The 26,435-nt window shown below is 37.5% G+C and overlaps 1 long non-coding RNA gene across 1 annotated transcript; it reads left to right on the top strand.

The window, feature by feature from the left end:
* Positions 1–26,303, top strand: LOC145541520 (uncharacterized). The gene is made up of 4 exons (XR_014079083.1): positions 1–84; positions 10,537–10,769; positions 18,193–18,316; positions 22,982–26,303. It is a non-coding gene; the product is annotated as an uncharacterized LOC145541520 (long non-coding RNA).
* The last annotated feature ends 132 nt before the right edge of the window (positions 26,304–26,435 follow it).

The following is a 26,435-nucleotide window of genomic DNA, read 5'->3' as shown; positions in this document are numbered from 1 at the left end:
GCTAAAAATCTCTTCCTATATATACCTCATTTTGGAGAAGAATCAAAACTATATAAGGATGGATGGAGTGCTTCCTTTATTCATGTAAGTAATTTTCTAGCATCTAGAGAGGTCCTCATTTTCTGATCTGTTCTCTTTTCATTTGGGTAAACAGTAGACCAACAGAAAGTGCTTCTGTTGTGCTTCCTATTTTATACCTGCCCTGAGGATTTATCTGATATTCATAGCTTTCATTGGTACCCTGCTTCCTGCCACAGGTTGTAGGAGGTCTTTAGGTTGAGTAAGCATGAGTGGGTGCAGTTGTAATTGGTTGATAGCAGAAAGAGTGAACAAGTTGTCCAACTGTTGCAAGAATTCTTTGGATGAGCCAAGCAGAGATATTAATGTAACAAGGCAGCAGGATGAAGTCAGTAGTGGGAAAAATTCAGGTTCTCTTTCTTCCATTTTGATCCTGGAGTAGCTGGAAGGCTTAATTCAGAGAACTAATATAGATTCTTGTTTCTGTCCTGCACAATTTGTTGGTACCCTCAGGTTGATAATTTAGAGAAATAATTGTTGAATTATTAAATCCCCCCAAAAAGATAGACTTCGTTTAACAATTGCTGTGAAATCATTAATAAGATCTAACCCACACTGGTCTTTATTATATCTGGTCTATAGAAAAAATGAGCAAGAATTAGAATCTAATTATATCTGGTAGAAAGCTGAGCTAAAGGTAAGGAGGATTCTATTAGACTGGGGAAAGTGACAAATAAATATTGTAGAATATTTCAGATTGCTAGAATGGAATGTAAATTTAATTCATTGGTTTTTATCTCTACTATTTTAATAAAAGTAGAATTTTCTTCATGAAAATGTCATTAGTTCAAAAGTATTGTGTTTAACACCCCTCCAAACTCTATTATAATAAAGTCAATCCAGTTGTATTCTGGATTTAATATAAGGCTTTTCACAGTCTGATAGTTGCTCGGGCATGCCTGACTGTTTGCAACCCCACGGACTGTAGCCTGCCAGGCTTCTCTGTCCATGGAATTCCCCAGGCAAGATTACTGGAGTGGGTTGCCATTTCCTCCTCCAGGGGATCTTCCCAACCCAGGGATCCTGCATTGCAGGATTCACAGTCTGAGAAGATCTCAATTCTTAATTTGCTAATTGCATCATTGTCCCAAATGTTATACATTTAGATGTATAACAAGAAGATACCAATAATCATAGTAAGAGACTATGGTGGCTTTTTTTTTTCGGGGGGGGTGTATGATATAAAACTTTAAGAAGTTGTTTAAATAAAATGAGAAGTGAGAGATAACTTTTCATGGAGCTATGAGTTCTCAGGTATCTCCAAGTTCCACATGGGAACAGTTGGTGAGAAGATAACAGTGCATGTGCTCAGGAGTCTATACCATTCTCTAGAACTCTGTGATGCAACCTGAGCCACTTGACTGTTGCGGAGATCTAGTCCTGCATCTATGACCTTACAAGATACAGGAAATGATTGAAAAAATTCTGTTTACTGCATGATAGAGTGAAGATGTTGTTTCCCAGTAGCATCTCTCTGTAGCTCCAGACTTTAGGTATCTGAGCTCATTTCTCCCCAAAGAAACCATGAAATGATGTCAGATAATTAATCACCTAAAATATTTACTTCATGCCTATTTCCACTATTAATATACTCAAGAAAATGAATAAATATTAATTATATTTTTGTGTATATTGTTCCCTGTATTTCATACATTTGAAAATTAAAGTTTGTAAAGTATCTCATTTTTGATGTAGATAATTGATATCATGTGTATGTGGCTAAAGGTGAAAAGTAAAAATATTTGCTTTCTTTAAATGTGAATAGCAGCCCCAAAGCATTGGAGGGACTTCAGTCACGTTGCTTGGCCTCCACTTTCTCTTTCAGATAAAGAGACTGAAAATGCTCAATTTAAAAAATTTGTTGTAGATTCCCTTGTAGTTTGGACTTTGGATTTCAGTTATTCTCTGGAAAACAGATACACCTGTGAGAGGTTTAGAAGGCAAAAGAGAGGAAGACGCCAACTTCCTACTGCTGTTGCAGCCAGCAAACAACGTCTAGAAACACTGATATTTATAAACAGTTGACAAAGCTTGTAATTTCTTAACCTGTTTCTATCAGGTTTTAACATTTGTTTGCATAGAATTAATTCCTTGAGTCTTCTCTCATCTCAGGATTATGATTTTCCAAGTAAAAAACTGTGCCCTTTTCTTACCAGAAGTAGTGATGGGTTCTTTGCTTGCTTTACTGTTGGTTTTATTACCGTTGATTATTTTTGCTTCCTTTCACTACGTTTTCGAGAGAAGGTCTTTGAATCTCAATACGGTCCTTCTGCTGTGCCACTCTGTCCCCTAGGTGCCTTCAATCTTTATGGGTGGTGTGAGTGCCAGGGAACAAATAGGCAAACCTCATTTTATCTCTTTTCACTTTATTGTGCTTCACACATGCTGTGTCTTTTACAAATAGAAGATTTGTAACAACCCTGTATTGAGCAAGTCTATTGGTGCCACTTTTTCCAATAGCATTTGCTCCTCTCATGTCTCTGCATCACATTTTGGAAATTCTCACAGTATTTCTAACCTTTTCATTACAATTGTATTTGTTATGATGATCTGTTATGAGTCATCTTTGGTGTTACTACTATGATCTGCTAAAGGCACAGATGATGGTTAGAAATTTTTAGCAATATAACAGATTTTATTAAGGCATGTGAGTTTTTTTTTTTTAAGCATAATGTTATTGTACACCTAACAGACTGCAGTGCAGTATAAACATATCTTTAATATGAGCTAAAACCCAAAAAAGTGTTACCTGCTTTATTGTGATAGTCACTTGATTGTGGGGCTCTGGACTAAACCTACAATATCTCCATGGTATGCGTGTAATCCACTCAGCTGGGTCAGTTTACAGGAACCACCAAACCTGGAAAATGAGCTAGCCATCTCGCAGTTCTTTTTTTTTTCCCTCCCACTCAGTAGTAGATAACTGATGAAGCAACATGAAGTGACAAAGATTTGTCTTCATTGACTACATTGAGAGATACCAAAGGCCTGAGATACTCAAGAATTCCCTAAATTATGGGCTTCATAAATTCTTTAGCATTCACACATCTGCCCCATTTCAGTTGCATCTTTGTTCACTGTATAACCTCTGCTGAAGTCATTCCCCACACTTCTCTCTAAGCTAGTAAGAACTTCACTAGATACTTGCCATTTACTGTTTACTTCCTTTGCTTGTTGCTTTTTACATATAATATGATTATTAGAAGCAGGGTAGGCATGGGGTTAGGGGAGTGAATTGTAACTGGTAATGGTGCCAGTTAAGTTCTGTCTCAGCCAGGACCTCCCCTCTATTTGACTGAAAGTCACTTGTGTTCCTGCCCCATCCCATCTATATGGTAACAGTAATTTAGAGACTTTGTAGTTGCTGTCTCCTTGTCTAGTTTGATGTCCTTAATGTCTTTGCAAATTTACTAAGATCCAAAACATTCCCACTCTTTAGTTCAAATACATCTTTTTATTCCTTAGTCCAAATATATCTATTTAGTGTGTAATTAATTTCTAGCTTATAATTGTTTTCATATTATCTTTATGACAAATGCTAAATAATATAACTTAACTTTCTTATTAGTATTCAAAACTGTGAAAAATATAAATACATGAAAAAAAGATTTTTATTCCTTAATCAGCATGAATTAATATTTTCTTTACTTATTTCTTCTTTTATCACCTGCTTAAATCATTATTTGATGAAACATGATGTAATTAGGATGCAGAATTAGAATAGGTCAATAATAATGATTTAAAGAACTGAAAATTTTAAAAATCACACAGTATTTTATAATTTACAAATGTATCATCAAGCAATTTGATAAAGTTACTTTTTTTCTTATAAGAAGGACTACTGCAAAGGGAATTCTTGAATTAACAGAAGCCTCATGAATAATGGCAAACAGATGCTTCATGAAACAGAATGAAACCATGCTTCATAGTGGCCTTGAATATGAAATTTCCTTTCTGAAAGTGCTTCTGGGTTTTCAGTCAGCCCTTGGAATTGAACAGCACGTAGGCTTTTGTGTGTAGAGATCAGATATTTCAGGAACTCAAGGACCTGTCTAATTGCTTGTGAATACTGAGAATCCTGTAAAAATAATAGAAATAAATTCTTGTGAAGGAGCAAAGAACACAGATCTAAGGGTGGATTTTTAAGAACAAAGACTGAGATATTTCATTACATTTTGAAAGAATTGTTGCTTGAAATCTCATGTTAAGATGTGTTCATTTAGGTGCCAAGAGCGATAGGTTGATGGATTACCGTACAAAGGGGAAAAAAGGAGAGGAAGGTACAGCACTACATATGTTACTAAACTCATTTCACCTGTAAAGGAAAGAATATTGATTTCATTCATCTCACTTAGTTGGGAGTCTGACTTAAGAAAAATTCAAGTTCATTGACATCAACTCTAAAGATGACAGGATTGTATTGAGAACAGAAAGAAAGGGACCAGAAAAATGATAAATGTAACTTCATTAAGAAAATTTAAAAACACTATTTTTCTTCATGATAAGGCAGCAAAGGAGCCAGAAATTCTGGCTGCATCTTTAATCTATGGTGACCTCAATGGCATTTGTGATCTATGGGCTTTAACTTATGAGCATGCATGAATGTGTGTGTGTGTGTGTGTGTGTGTGTGTGTGTTTTCAAGAACAAGCAGGACACACAGGTCAATAGAAGTAGTGCATAAAACTTTTTTTCCCTGAAGGATACTTGTTCTACATGTGCATATGTTTTGAAAATAACAAGAAACTTTATAAAATAATTCAATAAATATAAGATTTCACTTTCACACTTTTTTCATCAAAATAATTATAGTTTTTTCACCTATTGAATTTTTCTCTTTTACTTTTTTATCATATGTTTTAAAAATTAAAACAAAATTTTAGGCAATTTTTATAGATTACTTTCAATTTACAGTTATCACAAAATATTGGTTACATCCCTTGCATTGTACAATACAACCTTGAGCCTATCTTATACCCAATAATTTGTACCACCCCCTCACCCACCATTATTTTGATCCCCCCACGTCCCACAACTGGTAACAACTAGTTTGTCCTCTATATCTGGGAGTCTGCTTTGTTTTTTGTTATGTTCACTAGTTTGTTGTATTTTTTAAATTCTACATATATATAAGCTATATTATGCAATATGTCTTTCTCTATCTAACTTACTTCACTTAGCATAATTCCTGCCAGATTCATACATGTTAACTGCAAATGGCAAATTTTCATTCTTTTTAATGACTGAGTAGTATCCCATTATATTTATATAGGTAGGTGTGTGTGTGTGTGTGTGTGTGTGTGTGTGTATGGTGTATGGCTATACACACATACATATATGGGCTTTCCAGGTGCTCAGTGGAAAGAATCCACCTGCTAATGCAGGAGTTGCCAATTCCGTCCCTGGGTAAGAAGATACCCTGGAGAGGGAAATAGCAATGCATTTCAGTATTGTTGCCTGGAAAATCCCATGGATAGAGGAGCCTGGCAGGCTATAGCCCATGGGTCAGAAAAAGTCTGACATGACTTAACAACTGAGCATACATATATTGCACATCTTTTTTTACCCATTCATCTATTGATGGATCATCTGCTGATGTCCATGAGTGGAGTCTTCTCTTGTGTTGTTGGAAGAAGGTGTTTCCTATGACCAGTGCATTCTCTTGGCAAAATTCTGTTAGCCTTTTCCCTGCTTCATTTTGTACTCCAAGGCCAAACTTGCCTGTTACTCCAGGTATCTCTTGACTTCCTACTTTTGCATTCCAGTCCCCTATAATGAAAAGGACATATTTTGGGGGAGTTAGTTCTAAAGGGTCTTGTAGGTCTTCATAGAACCATTCAACTTCAGCTTCTTCAGCATTACTGGTTGGGACATACACTTGGATTACTGTGATATTGAATGGTTTCCTTGGAAACGAACAGAGATCATTCTGTTGTTTTTGAGATTGCATCCAAGTACTGCATTTTGGACTCTTTTGTTGACTATTATGGCTACTCCATTTATTCTAAGAGATTCTTGCCCACAGTAGTAGATATAATGGTCATCTGAGTTAAATTGACCCATTCCAGTCCATTTTAGTTCACTAATTCCTAAAATGTCAATGTTCACTCTTGCCATCTCCTGTTTGACCACTTCCAGTTTACCTTGATTCATGGACCTAACATTACAGATTTCTATTCAATATTGTTCTTTACAGCATTGAATTTTACTACCATCACCAGTCACATCCACAGCTGGGTGTTGTTTTTGCTTTGGCTTCGTCTCTTCATTCTTTCTGGAGTTATTTCTCCACTCTTCTCTGGTAGCATATTGGGCACCTACTGAGCTGAGGAGTTCATCTTTCAGTGTCCTATCATTTTGCCTTTTCATAGTGTTCATGAGGTTCTCACCAGATGGTCAATACCATAATCAACAGATGGCCAATACTGAAATCAGATTGATTATATTCTTTGCAGCCGAAGATGGAGAAGCTCTATACAGTCAGCAAAAACAAGACTGGGAGTTGACTGTGGCTCAGATCATGAACTCTTTATTGCCAAATTCAGACTTAAATTGAAGAAACTAGGGAAAACCACTAGATCATTCAGGTATGACCTAAATCAAATCCCTTTTGATTATACAGTGGAAGTGACAAATAGATTCAAGGGATTAGATCTGATAGACAGAGTGCCTGAAGAACTATGGATGGAGGTTCGTGACATTGTACAGGAGGCAGTAATCAAGACCATCCCCAAGAAAAAGACATGCAAAAAGGCAAAATGATTGTCTGAGGAGTCCTTACAAATAGCTGAGAAAAGAATAGACATGAAAGGCAAAGGAAAAAGGCAAGATATATCCATTCGAACGCAGACTTCCAAACAATAACAAGGAGAGATAAGAAAGCCTTCCTCAGTGATCAGTGCAAAGAAATAGCGGAAAAAAATAGAATGTGAAAGATCTCTTCAAGAAACTTAGAGATACCAAGGGAACATTACATGCAAAGATGGGCACAATAAAGGACAGAAATTGTATGAACCTAACAGAAGCAGAAGGTATTAAGGAGAGGTGGCAAGAATACACAGAAGAACTACACAAAAACCATCTTCATGATCCAGATAACCACAGTGGTGTGATCACTCACCTAGAGCCAGACATTCTGGAATGTGAAGTCCAGTGGGCCTTAGAAAGCATCACTACGAACAAACTAGTGGAGGTGATGGAATTCCTTTTGCGCTATTTCAAATCCTCAAAAATAATGTTGGAAAAGTGCTGCACTCAATATGCCAGCAAATTTTGAAAACTCAGCAGTGGCCACAGAACTGGAAAAGGTCAGTTTTCATTCCAATCCCAAAGAATGTTCAAAGTACTGCACAATTGCACTCATCTCACACACTAGCAAACTAATGCTCAAAATTCTGCAAGCCAGGCTTCAACAGTACATGAACCGTGAACTTCCAGATGTTCAGGCTAGATTTAGAAAAGGCAGAGGAACCAGAGATCAAATTGCCAACATTCACTGGGTTATCGAAAAAGCAAGAGAGTTCAGAAAAACATCTATTTCTGCTTTATCAGCTACGGCAAACTCTTTGATTGTGTGGATCACAACAAACTGTGGAAAATTCCTCAAGAGATGAGAATACCAGACCACCTGACCTGCCTCCTGAGAGATCTGTATGCACGTCAAGACGCAACAATGAGAACTGGACATGAAACCGCAGACTGGTTCCAAATAGGGAAAAGAGTATGTCATGACTGTATATAATCACCCTGCTTATTTAACTTATATGCAGAGTACATCATGTGGAATGCCGGATTGGATGAAGCACAAGCTGGAATCAAGATTGCTGGGAGAAATATCAATAACCTCAGATATGCAGATGACACCACCCTCGTGGCAGAAAGTGAAGAAGAACTAAGGAGCCTTTTAATCAAAGTGAAAGAGGAGAGTGAGGAAGCTGACTTAAAACTCAACTTTCCAAAAACTAAGATCATGGCATCTGGTCCTATCACTTCATGGCAAATAGATGGGGAAACAATGAAAACAGTAAGACACTTTATTTTGGGGGGCTCCAAAATCACTGCAGAAGATGACTACAGCCATGAAATTAAAAGATGCTTGCTCCTTGGAAGAAAAGCTATGACCAATCTAGACAGCATATTAAAAAGCAGAGGCATTACTTTGCCAACAAATGTCCATCTAGTCAAAGTTATGGCCTTTCCAGTATTCATGTATGGATGTGAGACTTGGACTATAAAGAAATCTGAATGCTGAAGAATTGATGCTTTTGAACTGTGGTGTTGGAGAAGACTGTTGAAAGTCCCTTGGGCTGCAAGGAGATAAACCAGTCCATCCTAAAGGAAATCAGTCCTTCATATTCATTGGAAGGACTGATACTGAAACTGAAACTCCAATACTTTGGCCACCTGATGGGAAGAACCAACTCATTGGAAAAGACCCTGATGCCGGGAAAGATTGAAGGCAGGAGAAGAGGACGACAGTGGATGAGATGTTTGGGTTGCATCACCAACTCAATGGACTTGAGTCTGAGTAAGCTCCCGGAGTTGGTGATTGACAGGGAAGCCTGGCATGCTTCAGTCCATGGGGTCATAAAGAGTCAGACACGACTGAGTAACTGAACTGTATTGATGGACACTTTGGTTGCTTCCATATCTTGCCAGTTGTCAATAATGCTGCTATAAACATTGGGCTGCATTTATCTTAAGTAACTAGTGCTTTTGTTTGTTTTCAAATAGATATCCAAGAGTAGAATTGCTAGGTGATACAGTAGTTCTAGTTTCCATTTTTTGAGAGACCTTCATACTGTTCCACAGTGAGTGCACCAATTTACATTCCTACTAACAGTGTACAAGTGTTCCCTATTGTTTACATCCTCACCAATAATTGTTATTTGTGTTTTTTTTTTTTGATGATAATCGTTCTGACAGATACGAGGCAATACTTCATTGTATTTGTGTTTCCCTGATGATTTTCATGAACCTGTTGACAATCTTTATTTACCATACTTTAAAAAAAAAATCATGGAAAGTATCACCATTGCGGACTCTGAGTGTTAAAATGTTTGCTGTGACTCTTTAATTCTTGTCTATATCCTCAGCATATATTTGAGTGTCTTCTGCATATAAAGTATTACATTAGATACTATGAGAGACATATAAATGAATCAAACTAAGAAGGTATCTTCAGGGAGATGATAGGATATTCCTTTCATCTACTACTTAAGAGACTGTGTTTACTGGTGAAAGTTTTTTCTAATTCTGGATGGCAGACACTCTCTTTGGAAGGTAAGAACTAGTGTCCTTAGTCTAGTGGGAGTTATTACATGCAGAATATGAGTGTAATCTGCCACCTGAGTGAAAGCAGGGTCCAACCTTGAAAACAGAAAAGGCACCTAGATAGATCTTTTGGAACCTTTTTGCAATAAAGGACTGTTAGAATGCTATGCAGTTTACTGGCAAGAAGTGGAACTCCCCAGTAGAAATTCTTGTACTGACTTCATCTGACAGTCAACATACACTGCTACAGGTGGTGCCACAGTGAGTCAGAATAAGAGTTGGAGAGTCAGAAGATTTGATAGATACGGGAGAATGGGTTAATAATATTTAGGGCCAGAGAGAGGCTACTTGAGAGATTGAATTTCAGGCAGGCAATTAAAAAATGCATTAAGTATTTCCTATGGCCTATAAATAATTATGAAAAGATAAATTAGTTTTACACAATTTAAATACTCAAAGTAGATTTTTAATTTGACAAATTGGCAAGGTAACATACTTTATCATTTTATGTAAATTCTTCTGAACTATTGTGTTCAGATATGTGTAAAAAGATAAAGGCAAAGCTCCTTTTAAGCAGCTAAGAGTGGCTGGGTTCATTAAGGTATTCCCTTTAGCAGTTTTGTACAAAGTAATTAGTAAAGGCTGTGAGCAATGAGCTCCAAATGAGGGAGGTGTGAATGACTAGAAGATGGCTAAGGGAATAAATCTCTCCTAAATTACAGGTAACTTGTAAGTATCTCTTGCCTTCTTCTGTTGGTAGTAGCAGGAACTTTGTAAAGGAGAAGCAACAACCCTTCATTAAAAAGATAAGGAAACCTTAACCACTTTACAGCTAAATGGAAATGATAAGGTCACAGATAAATGCCTTATTTTACATAAGGCTTCATCAGCAGGTCAGTTCAGGAGAGCAAATAATTAAACTGGAATGTTTAGGTTTTCAGCTTTTCTACCTAGACAGGTGAGGTGTTGAGGTGAAAGACTGGAGCACAGAATTGTTGAAGCCTAGTTAAAGATTTGGGGTAAATTTTCATTTTGCACCTTATTAGGAGATTATCTGATCTAAATTAAGTAATGATAGATAAAAGTTGAAATATATGAAAGGCAGAATATGTAATTCAATGCATATTTATGGTTTCTTCATTTTGTCACTTTTTTTCCTTAAAATTGCTATTTAACCAAAATTATAGATGGCTCAAACAGTGAAGAATCTGCCTGAAATGCAGGAGACCCGGGTTTTATCCCTGGGTCAGGAAGATCCCCTGGAGAAGGGAATGGCTACCTACTGCAGTATTCTGGCCTGAAGAATCCCATGGACAGAGCAGCCTGGCAGGCTACAGTCCGTGGATTTGCAAAGAGATGGACAGGATTGAGCAACTATCACTCATTATCACTATCACTATATATAGTTTGGCAATTTTTGGTATTTTATATTTTTAGAACTAACTAACACCAACTGAATCCCATGCTAAACTATATGAATGAAACACAGCCTAGTTAGGCAACTGGGTACTGGAAAATACTCTGCACGAATTTTTTTAAAATGTAGGGAAGATAAAGTGGGTAACTTCTAGAATAACCTCCAAGAGATGGGACATGCATTAGCTTGTTAACTGTAAAATTCAAAAGGCAGCAGCTGCTGCTGCTGCTGCTGCTAAGTTGCTTTAGTCGTGTCCGACTCTGTGCGACCCCATAGACGGCAGCCCACCAGACTCCTCTGTCCCTGGGATTCTCCAGGCAAGAATACTGGAGTGGGTGGCCATTTCCTTCTCCAACACATGCATGCATGCTAAGTCGCTTCAGTCGTGTTCGACTCTATGCGATCCTATGGACAGCAGCCCACCAGGCTCCTCTGTCCACAGGATTCTCTAGGCAAGAATACTGGAGTGGGTTGCCATTTCCTTCTCCACAAAAGGCAGCTATGGCTGTGAAATTCGTGGTTGTTTTCCTCTGAGGGACACAATGTTCCAGAACATCCTGTGGAACAGGAGCTCCCTTAACGCTGGTTAAACAAAATGCTAGCTGCTTTGCTTGAATGATAATCCCTTTAACTGGACATGTTGAGCTACAGACTAGTGACTAAATGTTATCTCTTTTGTGCTAGCTGAGTCACTTTGTTTCCCTACTTAGATCCATAAACATACATGAAACGTATTTATTTAACACAATTGGGTTCTCATTGCTTTCTTCAAGCACATCAATCCAGAAAACCCAGGGAGAAACGTACTTGTATTAAACATAATGTAGTGTGAAAATGTAAATTCCCAAAGAACAGTATATATAACATGGTAAATGAAAAACAAAACTGTATAAAGCTGCTTATTCAATTGAACTTCACCTCAGTCTTTTCTCTCCTTATCTCTTATTCTGTACAGAAAATTGAGTGAGGCTTGATGGCATTTTCCTTAAGAACTAGGAAGTGTTTTAGAATTTAGTGTCAATGTGAAGGTAGAAAATCTGTTTTGAACACTTTTAAGACAATTTATTTGTTGCCATTCATATTTTCTACAACTGTGTCTTTTTTTCTTTTCCCTAGAAGCTTTCTTTTCCCCTTTGGTTCTAATATAAAGAACTTCTGCATTTCATTTTTTAACATTTCTACTTCTTGTTCAGTTGTGCTTGCTAAAAGCCTTGTTGTAGGCTACACAACTAATCACAAGCCATTGACAGAGATTTTACACATAAACTAGCTGAGATTTGGACAATTTTATTCAGGGTGAAATAGCTCCTGTAGGTAGTGGTTAATTTTTCACAACTTCAGAGAAATCTGTCTTAGCTTCAAACTAACTTATGAAAAAGGACTTGTGTTTCTTTGGAAGTCATTTTAGGGACTCTGTAGAAAATTTTTGAGCTTATAAAATGTTTTTTTTCCCCTTCATATGGAGGATAAAGTTTGATTTCTTTAACTTTTTTTCTTCCCATGCACACTTTTCCTATTTGAGAAACACTACTCCCAGATGCTAGCGAATAAGATTTAACTATACTATGACCTTTTCAGTAGAGTAGCAAGTAACATTTAGAGGGAATATAACTGCAAAAAGAGCTTTAAGACATTCGCTCCTCACAATAAACTAAATATATGGACAACTTACTGGATGAAACACTACATTCTATTTCTCCATTATATAGTGGTTGTGTGCTCAGTTGCTTTAGTTGTGTCTGACTCTTTGCAGTCCTATGGCCTGTAGCCCACCAGGCTCCTCTGTCCAGGGGATTCTCCAGGCAAGAATACTGGAGTGGGTTGCTGTGCCCTCCTCCAGGGGATCTTCCCAACCCAGGGATCAAACCCGAGTCTCCTGCATTGCAAGAGGATTCTTTACCACTGATGCACTGGGGAAGTCCCCCATTATATAATACTATAAAGGGCTATAAGGTATAAATAGCCTTATATGGAAAAAAGTATTAGAAATGACATCTAACTACTTAAAATATATGAAGTTCCATATCAGTTCAGTCGCTCAGTCGTATCTGACTCTTGGCAACCCCACGGACTGCAGCACACCAGGCTTCCCTGTCCGTCACCAACGCCTGGAGCTTGCTCAAACTCATGTCCCATTGAGTTGATGATGCCATCCAACCATCTCATCCTCTGTCATCACTTTTTCCTCCTGCCTTCAATCTTTCCCAGCATCAGGGTCTTTTCAAATGAGTCAGTTCTTCTCATCAGGTGGCCAAAGTATTGGAGTTTCAGCTTCAACATCAGTCCTTGCAATGAACAGCCAGAACTGATTTCCTTTAGGATGGATTGGTTGGATCTCCTTGCAGTGCAAGAGACTCTCAAGAGTCCTCCAACACCACGGTTCAAAAGCAACAGTACTTCAGTGCTCAGCTTTCTTTATAGTCCAACTGTCACATCCATACATAACTACTGGAAAACCATAGCCTTGACTAGATGGACCTTTGTCAGCAAAGTAATGTCTGTACTTTATAATATGCTGTCTAGGTTGATCAAATTTTTCTTCCAAGGAGTAAGCGTCTTTTTATTTCATGGCTACAATCACCATCTGCAGTGATTTTGGAGCCCCCCAAAAATAAAGTCAGCCACTGTTTCCACTGTTTTCATCTATTTGCCATGAAGTGATGGATGGCATCACCGACTTGATGGACATGAGTTTGGGTGAACTCCGGGAATTGGTGATGGACAGGGAGGCCTGGCATGCTGCTATTCATGGGGTCGCAAAGAGTCGGACACGACTGAGCGACTGAACTGAACTGAACTGATGGAACTGGATGCCATGATCTTTGTTTTCGGAATGTTGAGCTTTAAGTCAACTTTTTCACTCTCCTCTTTCACTTTCATCAAGAGGCTCTTTAGTTCTTCGCTTTCTGCTTAAGGGAGGTGTAATCTGCATATCTGTGGTTATTGATATTTCTCCCAGCAATCTTCATTCCAGCTTGTGCTTCATCCAGCCCAGGATTTCTCATGATATACTCTTCATATAAGTTAAATAAGCAGGGTGACAATATCCAGCCTTGATGTACTCCTTTCCCGATTTTGGACCAGTCTGTTTTTCCATGTCCACTTCTAACTGTTGCTTCCTGACCTGCATACAGGTTTCTTAAGAAACAGGTCAGGTGGTCTGGTATGTCCATCTCTTTCAGAATTTTCCACAATTTATTGTGATACACACAGTCAAAGGCTTTGGCATAGTCAATAAAGCAGAAATAGATGTTTTTCTGGAACTCTCTTGCTTTTTCGATGATCCAGCGGATGTTGGCAATTTGACCTCTGTCTTTTCTAAAACCAGCTTGAACATCTGGGAGTTCACAGTTCACATATTGTTGAAGCCTGGATTGGAGAATTTTGAGCATTACTTTGATAGCATGTGAGATGAGTGCAATTGTGTGGAGTTTGAGCATTCTTTGGCATTGCCTGCCTTAGAGATTGGAATGAAAGCTGACGTTTTCCAGTCCTGTGGCCACTGCTGAGTTTTCCAAATTTGCTGGCATACTGAGTGCAGCACTTTCACAGCATCATCTTTTAGGGTTTGAAATAGCTCAACTGGAATTCATCACCTCCACTAGCTTTATTCGTAGTGATGCTTTCTAAGGCCCACTTGACTTCACATTCTAGGATGTCTGGCTCTAGGTCAGTGATCACACCATCGTGATTATCTGAGTCATGAATAAGGTACTGCATACGTCTATTATAGATCTCATTAGCATCAGGTTCAGACACTTAAAGGAAATGAGATGACATCACAGAATAGGAGCAAACTATATCTATACTGAAATGAATTTCTCTTGGATTTTGCTTAGCTAAAGCAGATCCCACAGATTTATAAAAATAACAGAGATTTTTGTTTCTGCTTTTTTTTTTATACTCAGAACTGATTTTCATTAAGGGAGAATTTGAGTAATAAGCTTCTATTTAAAGAAATATTTACATATTTTAAGGTTATGAATCCATCCAGTTTCAGCTCTGTTACGTAAAGAGTTTGGAATCCATCATTGCCAACCTTATGAGAGACAAGCTGAACAAACTGAAAACCAACAACTTTTCTTGGGTCCATCAAAGAACTGATGTCACAGGGCAAACTACCATCCTGAAATCTGGAGAGACAGGCAAATCTCAACAGTGACATCTGAGGTTTGCTTACCTGGAGCAGAAGATGCTGGAGCCATAGGTTCTTAGGAATGTTTAAATGGTGATTTTGATAAATTTCTTTAGGTTGAGTATTGACTAGGTTGAGGATGAGAAACTTCTGGGGGCCACGGTCTTTAGTGTGGGAGCCCATGCTTTTGTGGATTGTCCCTCTGGGAGCCCTGCCAGTTTCTCCTAGTGGAGAGTCAAGAAATGTCTCCTTGGGGGAGATCTCACAGGGGGAGAGGAGACAGAAACCTTGTGAAACACAAAGATTTCTCTGTAACAAAAGCCTGTTATTCCAAGGAAGTGACCTTACCAGAACCTTATTCCTCCTGAGAGAAGGGTATTTTATAGATTCTAACTCCCTCTAGCCTTCTGTCTCACCAAAGGGAAGGATGAGAGGCAGCTAAGAAACATATTTAAGGTCACAGCTGAGGGACACAGAATAACTAAAAGCCTGAGATTTAATCATAGGATTATAAAATGCTTGCCTTTCCCACACTTTACTACCACATCAATAGGGTTGTAGTATAAATATCGTGGATTACAGCTGAGAGAGCTGTAAAATACAAACTCTTAACAGTAGAGGAATTCTTATAAAAGCCCAAAGAAAACAAGAGTGACAAAACAAGGACCCTAGGGTCCAGATGACCCTTGAGCAATATGAGAGTTAGGGATGCTGACTGTGTGGTTGAAAATCCCCGTGTAACTTCATAGTTGACCATTTACAACTGTGGTTTCCCAGCTATGGATTAAACCAACAACAGATAGTGAAGTATTGTAGTGTATATTTATTGAAAAAATTCATGTATAAGTTGTCTCATGAAGTTCAAACACATGTTGCTCAAGGTCAGCTGTAATTTGAAGTCTCTGACACCTATAGCTAAAGCCAACATTAAACAGTCCTCCTAGGGGGATAAACATAAAACCTCAGTTCCTATGACCTTATACATCATATTTGGCTTTCAACCAGTAATTACAAGGCATGTGAAAAGATAAGGAAAAAAAACTTACATTCTGAAGAGGCAGTGTATACACCAGAGAAGACTCAGGGTATAACATAACTTTTGAAATTAACAAAGAGGGAATATAAAGTAGCCATGATTGCTATGTTAAAGGCTCAAATGGAGAAAGTAAACAAATATAAGAACAAGTGTGAACTATAAGCAGAAAGAAGAAAACTCTAAGAAAGAATCAAAAGGAATGGCTAGAAATTTAAAAATTCAGAATTAAAAAAAAGTACAGAATGAAGAATGCTTTTAATGAGCTAATCTGTGAATTGGATGTGGCCAGAAGAAAAACCAGTGAACTTGAAGACAGGTCAATAGAGTTCTCAAACTAAATGCAAGGATAAATCAGAATTAAAAACAAGACAAAGTCTAGAACATCTAAGAATTCTAGGACAGTTTCAAGAAGTGCAACATATAAATAATTGGAATACCAGTAAGAGAAGAAAGAGAAAACAGAGTGGAAAAAATAGTTGAAATAATGATGACTTTGAGGAGCTTCCCTGGCTGTCCAGTGGTTAAGACTCTATGCTCCCAATTCAGTGGGCATGGGTTCGATCTCTTGTTGGGGAACTAAGATCCCACATGCCACACAGCATGGCCAAAAATGTGACTGAGAATTTTCTAAAATTAGGTCCAAATACCACATCACAGTTCTAAGAAGCTCAGGTAGGATAAAAGACAAAACATCGGCTCAGAGGCATGTCATATTCAAATTGTGGAAAATCAAAGACAAAGAAGAAATTTTGAAAGCAGCCAGAGGAGGGGGAAAAAAATCCCCAAACAAATCACCTTATCTGTAGAACAAGGGAATGATTATAGCAGGCTTATCATCAGAAGCATGCAAGCAATAAGAGAGTGGAATGAAATAAAATATTGAAAGGAAAAAAATTAGAATTCTATATCTAGAAAATTATACTTCAGAAGTAAAAGAAAAATAAAAAAGTTTCTCAGAAAAACCAAAACTGAGGGAATTCATCACCAGCAGACCTATCCAAAAGGACTTTTAAAAAGTTATTTTTGGAAAAGAACATAATATAGGTTAGAAACTCAGATCTACATAAAGAAAGTTAGAATTTGGAGAAGGAATAAAGGCAAAGTGAAATCCTGTATTTTTCTTATTCTTAATTGATCTAAAAAGTAACTGTTTAAGCAATAATAGTAACAATGTTTTGAGAGATTATGACATGTGAATAAGTGAAATGAATGATAGCAATGTTGCAAGGGGCATGAGAGAAGGACTGGGACTGGTCTGTTATCAAGTAGTGCATTAGACGTGAAGCAATACAGTGTCATTTGAAGGTGGACTAAGATTAGTTATAAATTTATATTTCACACTTATGAGCAGCCAGTAAGAAATTTATGGGGCTTCCCTGGTGCCTCAGTGGTAAAGAATCTGCCTGCCAGTGCAGAAGACACAGACTTGATTCCTGGGTTGGGAAGATCCCCTGGAGAAGGAAATGGCAACTTTCTCCAGTATGCTTGCTTGGGAAATCCCATGGACAGATGAGTCTGATGGACTGATAGAGTCTGATGGACTCGTCACAAAGAGGCAGACACAACTTAGGGACTAAACACCACAGCAAAATTTATAGGTCATAACGTAATCCAGAACAGTATATGTGTTTTTATTCATACCTTTTTTAGCAAAACTTAGCCCCATCAGTAGTTGGAATAATTCATTTCCTATTATATAGAGAGAAACTGACATGATATTTGAGCTAATTTCTGTACCAGTAAATGTATTTGGAGGATAAAGGAGTGATTCTACTCAGTATTCTTGAATGATATAAATGCCAGAGTGTTTCTATGTCCCAAAGGGCTTATATTCTTGAAATTCACCTAACAGTCTTGATCATGAATGCTTCTTGTTCTAAGATTGGTCCAAGTGTAACCATCTCAAATCTTATTTTCCTACAAGTCCAATAAAGAAGCAAAAGAATGACAAGCAAATGAAGTTGACAGATTCACCTTATAATAGGTTGGCTTAGAGTTTCCTAGCCTCTTACTTCATCCCTTAATAAAATTATGTATGTCCTTTCTCATGTGGTCTGCAGTGACTTCAACTAGGGACAGAGTATAGTTCCTTGCACTACTGGCCCTGTGTTTTCTTGGCCATGCAGTTTGCCTGGCCAATGGAATGTGCGTAGCAGCAACACAGTGTTGGATTTTAGTTGAGATCATTAGAGGCATTACTTCTTTCTATTAATCCATTTCTTTTCTGTGATTGCCATAAACATTTCATGCTCCAGGCAGCTGCTGTATCATCAGTCTGGGACTCAGGATGTGAAACATGTAGAGTAGACTGCAACCCATCAAGCTGCCTAGAGTCCAGCCTGCTCCAGCTGAGACCAACCTAGATCACTGGAACTGCAGGTGACTTGAATTCGCATGAACATGAACATGAATTTGCATGAACATGCACATGAATTCGCATGAACATGAAAATGGAACATGAAAATGGATATTGGTGTTGCTACTGAGATGTTGTTTTGTTTTGTTTTGTTTTTTACATAGAAAGAATCAATACATACTTTTTTTCTTAAACTTAAACCTACAAGGCACACCAATAAACATATTTTATATATGTATATTTTAAATTCTAACTTAATTGTATATTTTTAATTCTAACTTAATATTTTTAATTCTAACTTGCTTATTTTTATTCAAAGAGTGACAAATAATTTATGTTTTATAATTGTTTAGATATTCTGATTATATATAAACATACTTACTATAAAATAAATCTCTGTTATATAAAGATGATGCAATTTTTCCTATGGCTGGTTTAATATGGCCTAATCCACTAACTCTTTGAAAAACAGTTGTTGAAACTAATAAAGTTAGTTATTTAATGTAGCTAGTTATCTACTGGACTGAATATACTGTCAAAATGTGAGGTAGTCTTAAATAGCTAAGAAGGGTCATATTCTCAAATTATCATTTATTACTCTTTTCCATGGTATACGTGTAAAGTTGAAATGTTTACTTGGATAATTTAATATTTCTATACTCTTTTCCATGTTATACCTGTGCAGTTGAACTATTTAGTTGGATAATCTAATATTTCTATACTAGAGTTGTTGTTCAGTTACCAAGTTGTGTCCGACTCTTTGTGACCACAGGGACTGCAGCATGCCAGACTTCCCTATCCTTCACTATCTCCCAGAGTTTTCTCAGATTAAGTCATTGAATCCATAGAGTCAGTGATGCTATCAAACCATCTCATCCTCTGCCACCCTCTTCTCCTCTTGCCCTCAATCTTTGCCAGCATCAGGGTCTTTCCAGTGAGTTGGCTCTTCCCATCAGATGGCCGAAGTGTTGGAGCCTCAGCTTCAGCATCAGTCCTTCCTATGAATATTCAGGGTTGATTTCCTTTAGGATTGACTGGTTTGATCTCCTTGCTATTCAAGGGATTCTCAAGAGTATTCTCCAGCACCACAAATAGAAAGTGTTGATTCTTTGTGCTTTGCCTTCTTACAGTCCAACTCTCACATTCATACATGACTACTGGAAAAACCATAACTTTGACTGTACAGACTTTTGTTGGCAAACTGATGTCTTTGCTTTTTAATATACTGTCTAAGTTTGTCATAGCTTTCCTTCCAAGGAGCAAGTGTCTTTTAATTTCATGGCTGCAGTCACCATCTGCAGTGATTTTGGAGCCCAAGAAAATAAAATCTATCACTGCTTCCACTTTTTCCACTTCTATTTACCATGAACTGATGGAACCGTATGCCACGATCTTCGTTTTTTGAATGTTGAATTTTAAACCAGCTTTTTCACTCTTCTCTTTCACCTTCATCAAGAGGCTCTTTAGTTCCTCTTTGCTTTCTGCCATTAGAAGTGGTATCATCTTCATATCTGAGGTTGTCCCAGAAATCTTGATTTCAGCTTGTGAGTCATCCAGCCTGGCATTTCTCATGATGTACTGTGCATTTGAGTTAAATAAACAGGGTGACAATATACAGCTTTGTTGTACTCCTTAAATGAACCAGTCAGTTGTTCCATGTATGGTTCTAGCTGTTGCTTCTTGACCTACATATAGGTTTCTTCGGAGATAGGGAAGGTGGTCAGATGATGTATTATTCAGGGATTTTATTTCTTCTTTTTACAGGCTTTCCTCTTTTTGTAAGAACTCCCAGGTGGTGTGGTGGTAAAAAACCTGCCTGCCAACGCAGGAGAGGTAAAAGACACATGTTGGATCCCTGGGTCAGGAAGATCCTCTGGGGGAGGAAATGGCCACCCACTCCAGTATTCTTGCCTGGAGAATCCCATGGACAGTGGAGCCTGGCGGGCTACAGTCCATAGGGTCGTAAAGAGTCAGACATGACTGAAGTGACTTAGCATTTCTGAATACTTTCCTGTTCAGACATACTTTCTGTTTTGTTTTCCCTTGTTCAGTCCTCTTACTTAAAGTTCCTTATTCTCTATTCTTTGATATCTTCTCATTTAATTTTATTTTTGTGTGATTTTAGTATAGAAATGGCAACCCACTCCAGTATTCTTGTCTGCAGAATCCCAGAGATAGAGGAGCCTGATGGGCTGCCATTGATGGGGTCTCACAGAGTTGGACGTGACTGAAGCAACTTAGCAGCAGCAGCAGCATACACACTTTTCCTTCTAATACTGATTCTTTTCTTTTATGTACAGCTCTTTGGGAGTTCTGAAATAGTTTCTTCAATTTTTTTCTCAGTTCCTGGTATGCAGTTGTGGTGAATAAATGTTGAATGAATGAGTGCTAATGATCTAGCCAAGAAACAATCATCCTGTCAAAGCTCCTTTTTCTCAAAATTGCTTAGGACTGAAAACAAAAGTCAACAGCAGAAGCTGTTTCCTAACTTTACATGTGATTCAGCAGCCTTTATTTTCATCTGGGCTCATCTAGGACAACCGAGATGATGCTTTCTAAATAGCTGACACTCATCTCAGACATTGTTGACAGGCCCTGCCTGCCAGTGACCATTAGCGCCTTTGCTCTGGGGCTAAACTCTCCTAATTGTTGAATCCTTAGTATGAGTGACGTTTTTGCCTGAGAACTCCAACACTGTCATGTCTTTTTATCCCTTTACTGTTGACATCAACCTTTAACCAGTACTTAGTCTCTAATAAGCAGAGGACCTTTTCCTTCTAAGAATCCTCCTGAACTCAATAAACCTTCAAACTTATTAGATCAGGTGGTTAAAGTAAAATATCTCAGAAAATATTTACTAATGAAAGTGCTGATACAAAAACTAAACCATTATAAAAATAAGTCTATAAAAAGCCCTTCATATACTCAAAATATAATGGTGAAAATATGGACTTTGACAAATATATTTAATTTATACAAAAGCAGCTGTTGTGTCATATTACCAGAGGCATTTAAAATAAAGACCTGTGAACTGAACTGATTATCACAAAACTCCAAAATAATATTGTCTGGGCAGATTGTTGAGGCATTATCTTGTTTTGTTCTTAAGAATTTGTAGTCAAAATTAGAAAAGTTTTTTAAGCTAAACCATCTATAGTGAATAGTCCTTTTAATCATCACATAGCTCTTAAATGTTTACGACTTGACCTTTGAGGAATCATAGCAAACCAAAAGCTCTTTGGTGTATTAATTGAATGACTCCTGAGGAGAGCCTGAGGAGCTTAAATACCAGTTGATCTCGTGAAATATCAGACTTGAAAGTGGGGCTCGCACACCTGCCAGGCGGCATTAGTGGGGGCAACCGAATCAGTAGCACAGAGTAAGAGCAGAGGCTCTTTCAAACCTTCTATTCCACCTAAAATAGGATTGAATTTCATTTCTCCCTGATGCTTTGGGGTCTTTATTCTTTATGCAGGGCCTGCTTTTCCTGTAACCTGAACCAGGAGATCTTTCTGTCTACATCAATATCTTAATTCTTCACCTTCTAAATTAAATCAATAGCAAGTTCTTTTCATTTTTCATAGTTATTCTTCAGATTTTTGAAATGATATAGCTCATGCAAGGGCACAAAAAATAAAATATTGGAAAAAAAGTAGGCAGTAAAAGGTACTAGAAATAGGATATATCTATTCATGTGTTCATTAATTCAACAAATAATTTTGAGTGCCTAATATATATAAACACTGACTATTCTAGGCTTCAAAGATATGACAATAAACAGTATATTGTAAAACTAATGAGGCAGTGACGGAGAAAGTGAGATATAAGAACAGAGAGGGGTAATGATAAAAAAAAAAATAAACTTTTTATATCTTTCTGTTCAATAACTGAATTTTCTCTTCCATTAATTACTTACTGTCATACATTTTTACCCTTCTTTTATTTTTTTTAATCTTGAGGCCTATATATTCCCAGGAAATATCATATTATTGTGCAGAATGATTGCCTTACATATCTGTGCTTTATATTTTGCAAGGCAAGTGCTTCTTTGAAATTAAGTCTGGATGTGATTCATTTAAATATATTTAACATTGAAATTGAACTGATTTCATCATTCAGTTAACTGAATCAGACATTGAAAAATAATTTATTATTAAATTACTTTTCTAACACTTAATAGAAACTTATAAGAAATCCTTTAGTTAATGGTCTCATTGGTATATTTTATTATCTGTGATATCACATGCAGAAGCATTACTCATACTCTACCTTATAGCACAAGTAAACATTATACTAAAGAAAACATTACAGATTTCTGAAGTTGAGAATTGGAAAGACTGGGAAAATACTTAGTCATAATTTATACTAATTTAACAACCCTGAAGTCTCTGATTAACACAGCAGGGCATGCTGATTTTAATAATTTTTATTCCAAAAACTAGTCATCATTTGCTGCATGCTCAGCTATAATGACATTTTCTAAAGGGCTTCCTAAAGCTTCTCAAGAGAGAAACTAATTTTGGAAATCTCCAAAGTGATATTTTCTGAGCTTGAAGAAATGCTACCTAAAGAATGGTCATTTTCTAAAAAATAGCAGTCACTGATACTCTGCCCAGTGGATAAATGCTAGAGTAAATTCCAATAATTCCTTTCTCTTCCTTTGTATAATCTCCTCCTCTTGAGTACAGATGGATGTGAGAGTTGGACTGTGAAAGCTGAGCACTGAAGAATTGATGCTTTTGAACTGTGGTGTTGGAGAAAACTCGAGAGTCCCTTGGACTGCAAGGAGATCCAACCAGTCCATCCCAAAGGAGATCAGTCCTGGGTGTTCATTGGAAGGACTGATGTTGAAGCTGAAACTCCAATACTTTGGCCACCTCATGTGAAGAGTTGACTCATTTGAAAAGACCCTGATGCTGGGAAGGATTGGGGGCAGGAAGAGAAGGGGATGACAGGATGAGATGACTGGATGGCATCACCGACTCAATGGACATGAGTTTGGGTAAACTCTGGGTGTTGGTGATGGACAGGGAGGCCTGGTATCCTGCGGTTCATGGGGTCACAAAGAGTTGGACACAGCTGAGTGACTGAACTGAACTGGGAACAGATGGAACTGTGATTTGTTTCTAACAATTGAATATGACAAAGTTGAATGGGGTGGCATTCCCTTGATTTGCTTACAGTATGTAAGATGTAGTCTTAGAAGGAGAGAGTCTTTTGATGGTCTTGAAGAAAGTCACTACTGTGATGTGAGCTGCCTATGGTGAAGGCTGCAGAGCAGGGAACTGAGAGTAGCCTCTAGGAGTGAAGAACACTGGGCATACATCCACAGGGAAAGTGAGTTCTACAAACAACCTCTTGAGTTTGGAAGACGACTGTGAGCTCCGTGAAAATCCTACACTTCCTGACATTTTGATGACAGCCTTGAACAGGGGACCCAGCTAAGCTGTGTCCAGACTCCTGACCCATTGAAACTGTGAAGTGAAAATGCCTGTTATTTTCAAGTGCTAAATGTGTGGTGATTTGTTACACAGTAATTGAACCCCAATATACTTTGTCTCATGTATTGTTGGTTATAGAAGAGGGTGGTATAATATGCTTGTTCAGTATAAGGACTAAGTTGGAACTGCTTATCGATGTATAACATACATACATCAAATGGCACTAATCATAATAGTACAGCTACTTGAAGTTTTATAAATGAAACAAACTGCTGTAACCAGCATCCGGTAGAAGACTAGAACATTATTAGCACCCCAGATTTTCTTTCTGTGTCCCCTTTCAGTCACTATTTTCCATTCCCCCTGCAAGGGTAACCATTTTTTTTATTGTGATTTCCAGCACCATTGATTGGTTTCACCTATTTTGGAGCTTATGGAAATGAAAGTATACTGTATGTATGCTCTCTCACAACATATCAGCTTATTTTTTTAAGATTTATTTATTTATGGCTATGCTTGGTCTTCCTTGCTGCATGCAGGCTTTCTCTAGTTGCAGCGAGTGGGGTCTACTCTTTAGCGGCAGTGCATGGGCTTCTCATTGCTGTGATCTCTCTTGCTGTGGAGTGTGGGCTGTAAGCTTTAGTAGCTGCAACTCCTGGACTGTAGAGTACTAGCTCAGTAGCTGTAGTGCACAGGCTTAGTTGCCCCATGTCATGTGTTATCTTCCCAGACCAGGGATCGAAACTGTCCCCTACATTGGCAGGCAGATTCTTTACCACTGTGTTCTTTACCAGGGAAGCCCCATGACAGCTTACTTTTACAAAGCCAACAGAAAATCTATTTTCAGTCTTCGTTGAAATTTAGAGAAAGGACATCACCTTTGTTGTATAATGTAACATAATCAAGGGCATGACTATGCCATTTTACTCACAGGTCCTACCCACACTCAAGGAGAGGTGATTATATTGATGTGTACCCCAGTGGAAAAGAATCTTGGAAGCCATCTGAGAATTTGGCCTACTGCAAGGAGAATACCATTGTTTTACAGTTTATTTAATAGTTGGTGAAATATAAGACACCTTGAGTCTCAATAATTTGTTGGCAATATGTTGTTTTAACTGAAATGTTTGAGGAAAATTTGGTCTCACAGTTGAAAAAGATGGGATTTTTTTCAACACTTTTTCTTAATACTGCAACCACCCACTTAGAACTGTTAATTTCTTAGAGATTAGTTGCTGTGTGCAACCAGAAACCACATCAGACATCAAACTTTGTGTACTCTGTGACATTAAAATCCACTGACCTTTCTTGTTTTTTAAATGGATCTTTTACCTACACATGATTATTGCCATGCATCATGCTGAAATTTTTGCAACAAATATCAGCTGTTTTCTTTCAAGTGACAAGCTTATTTCACTAATCTTCAAGAAAATGTCTGCCAAAGGCCTCAGATGTACAGGAAATACAAAAGTAAGAGTGATTTTCTTATTTTACTTGGTAACATGTCTTTTTTTTAAAAAAAATTATTTATTTGGCTGCATTTGTTCTTAGTTGTGGCTCACAGCATCTTCATTGTGTCATGTGAGAGTGAGATCTTTCATTGTGGCACGTGGGTTGTCTAGTTGTGGCATGCAGGTTCAGTAGTTGTGGTATGAGGCCTTAGTTGGTCTGCAGCATGTGGGATCTTAGTTCCCCAATCAGTGATTGAACCCATGTCCCCTGCAGTGTAAGGCTGATTCTTAATTACTGGACCGCCAGCAAAGTCCTGATATATCTTTTTAAAATCAGCAAAAAGGATCAAATTAATGGTTCAATTGCAGTTTGAATTAACTATTTATTACATATTATCCTGCTCTGCCTTCTCCTATAAATACGGAAAGTATAATTTATAAAATAACATGTAGAGACATTCATTCATTGATAGGATTTCTTCTTTACATGTGACATTTATTCTTTGATCTGTAGCACTTCTTTTGCTGTGAAAAGTATTTTTCTTTCTCCTTTAGTCAAAGTTATGGGCCAAAAGTAGCATTTCATTTCTTTACTATTTTCTTAAAATGTACATTTTATCTTTCATATTATGTTAGAAATATTTGAAGTGAGTTGTTTCCATAAAATTCTATAAACAGTGAGTCTAAAACTCCAGTTTATGTCTTCAGCTACATAAGTCTAATGAGCCATGTGTGTACCACCATTCTTTTTGTGCTTATGTGGTAATTTCCTGATTAATATTAATTAATGATATGTCACTGTTCATTTAAAATGAATGATGAAAATGGTTAGTCAACCCTAATACTGAAATCACTCAGCAACTTGGCACCAGATCTCTGTGTCAGGAGGCAGTGCCAGACTTATAAAGACTATGTTATTTCTACTTTCTGCTACAGTAAACTGAAATTAAATGATATTTGTTTTTAGATAGAGTAAGCCTCTAAAGTCATGATGGATAATTTGGCTTTTTATTGGAGCTTCTGTTTGATTTATTTATAAATGGTGGCAGATTTCATAAACTGCATAGCCTCAGAAGAGCTAGGAGGACTTCTCTAACAAAAAAGTCAGATATACACACATTTCTTGAACATCACTTCTCCCATCTTTACTGTTTTCTTGTGTTTTTGTGTCTTTAAGGATTCTATTTACTCAATTTCTGTGTTTTCAGAAGGGTTTTTACTATTGAGAGTTCTTAATGTTTCTTTTCCTT

Source organism: Giraffa tippelskirchi, chromosome 3 (genome assembly GCF_054371585.1).
Source record: "Giraffa tippelskirchi isolate mGirTip1 chromosome 3, T2T-mGirTip1v1.2.pri, whole genome shotgun sequence".
In the NCBI taxonomy this organism is placed as follows: domain Eukaryota; kingdom Metazoa; phylum Chordata; class Mammalia; order Artiodactyla; family Giraffidae; genus Giraffa; species Giraffa tippelskirchi.
This window is presented reverse-complemented; position numbering and strand designations above follow the sequence as displayed.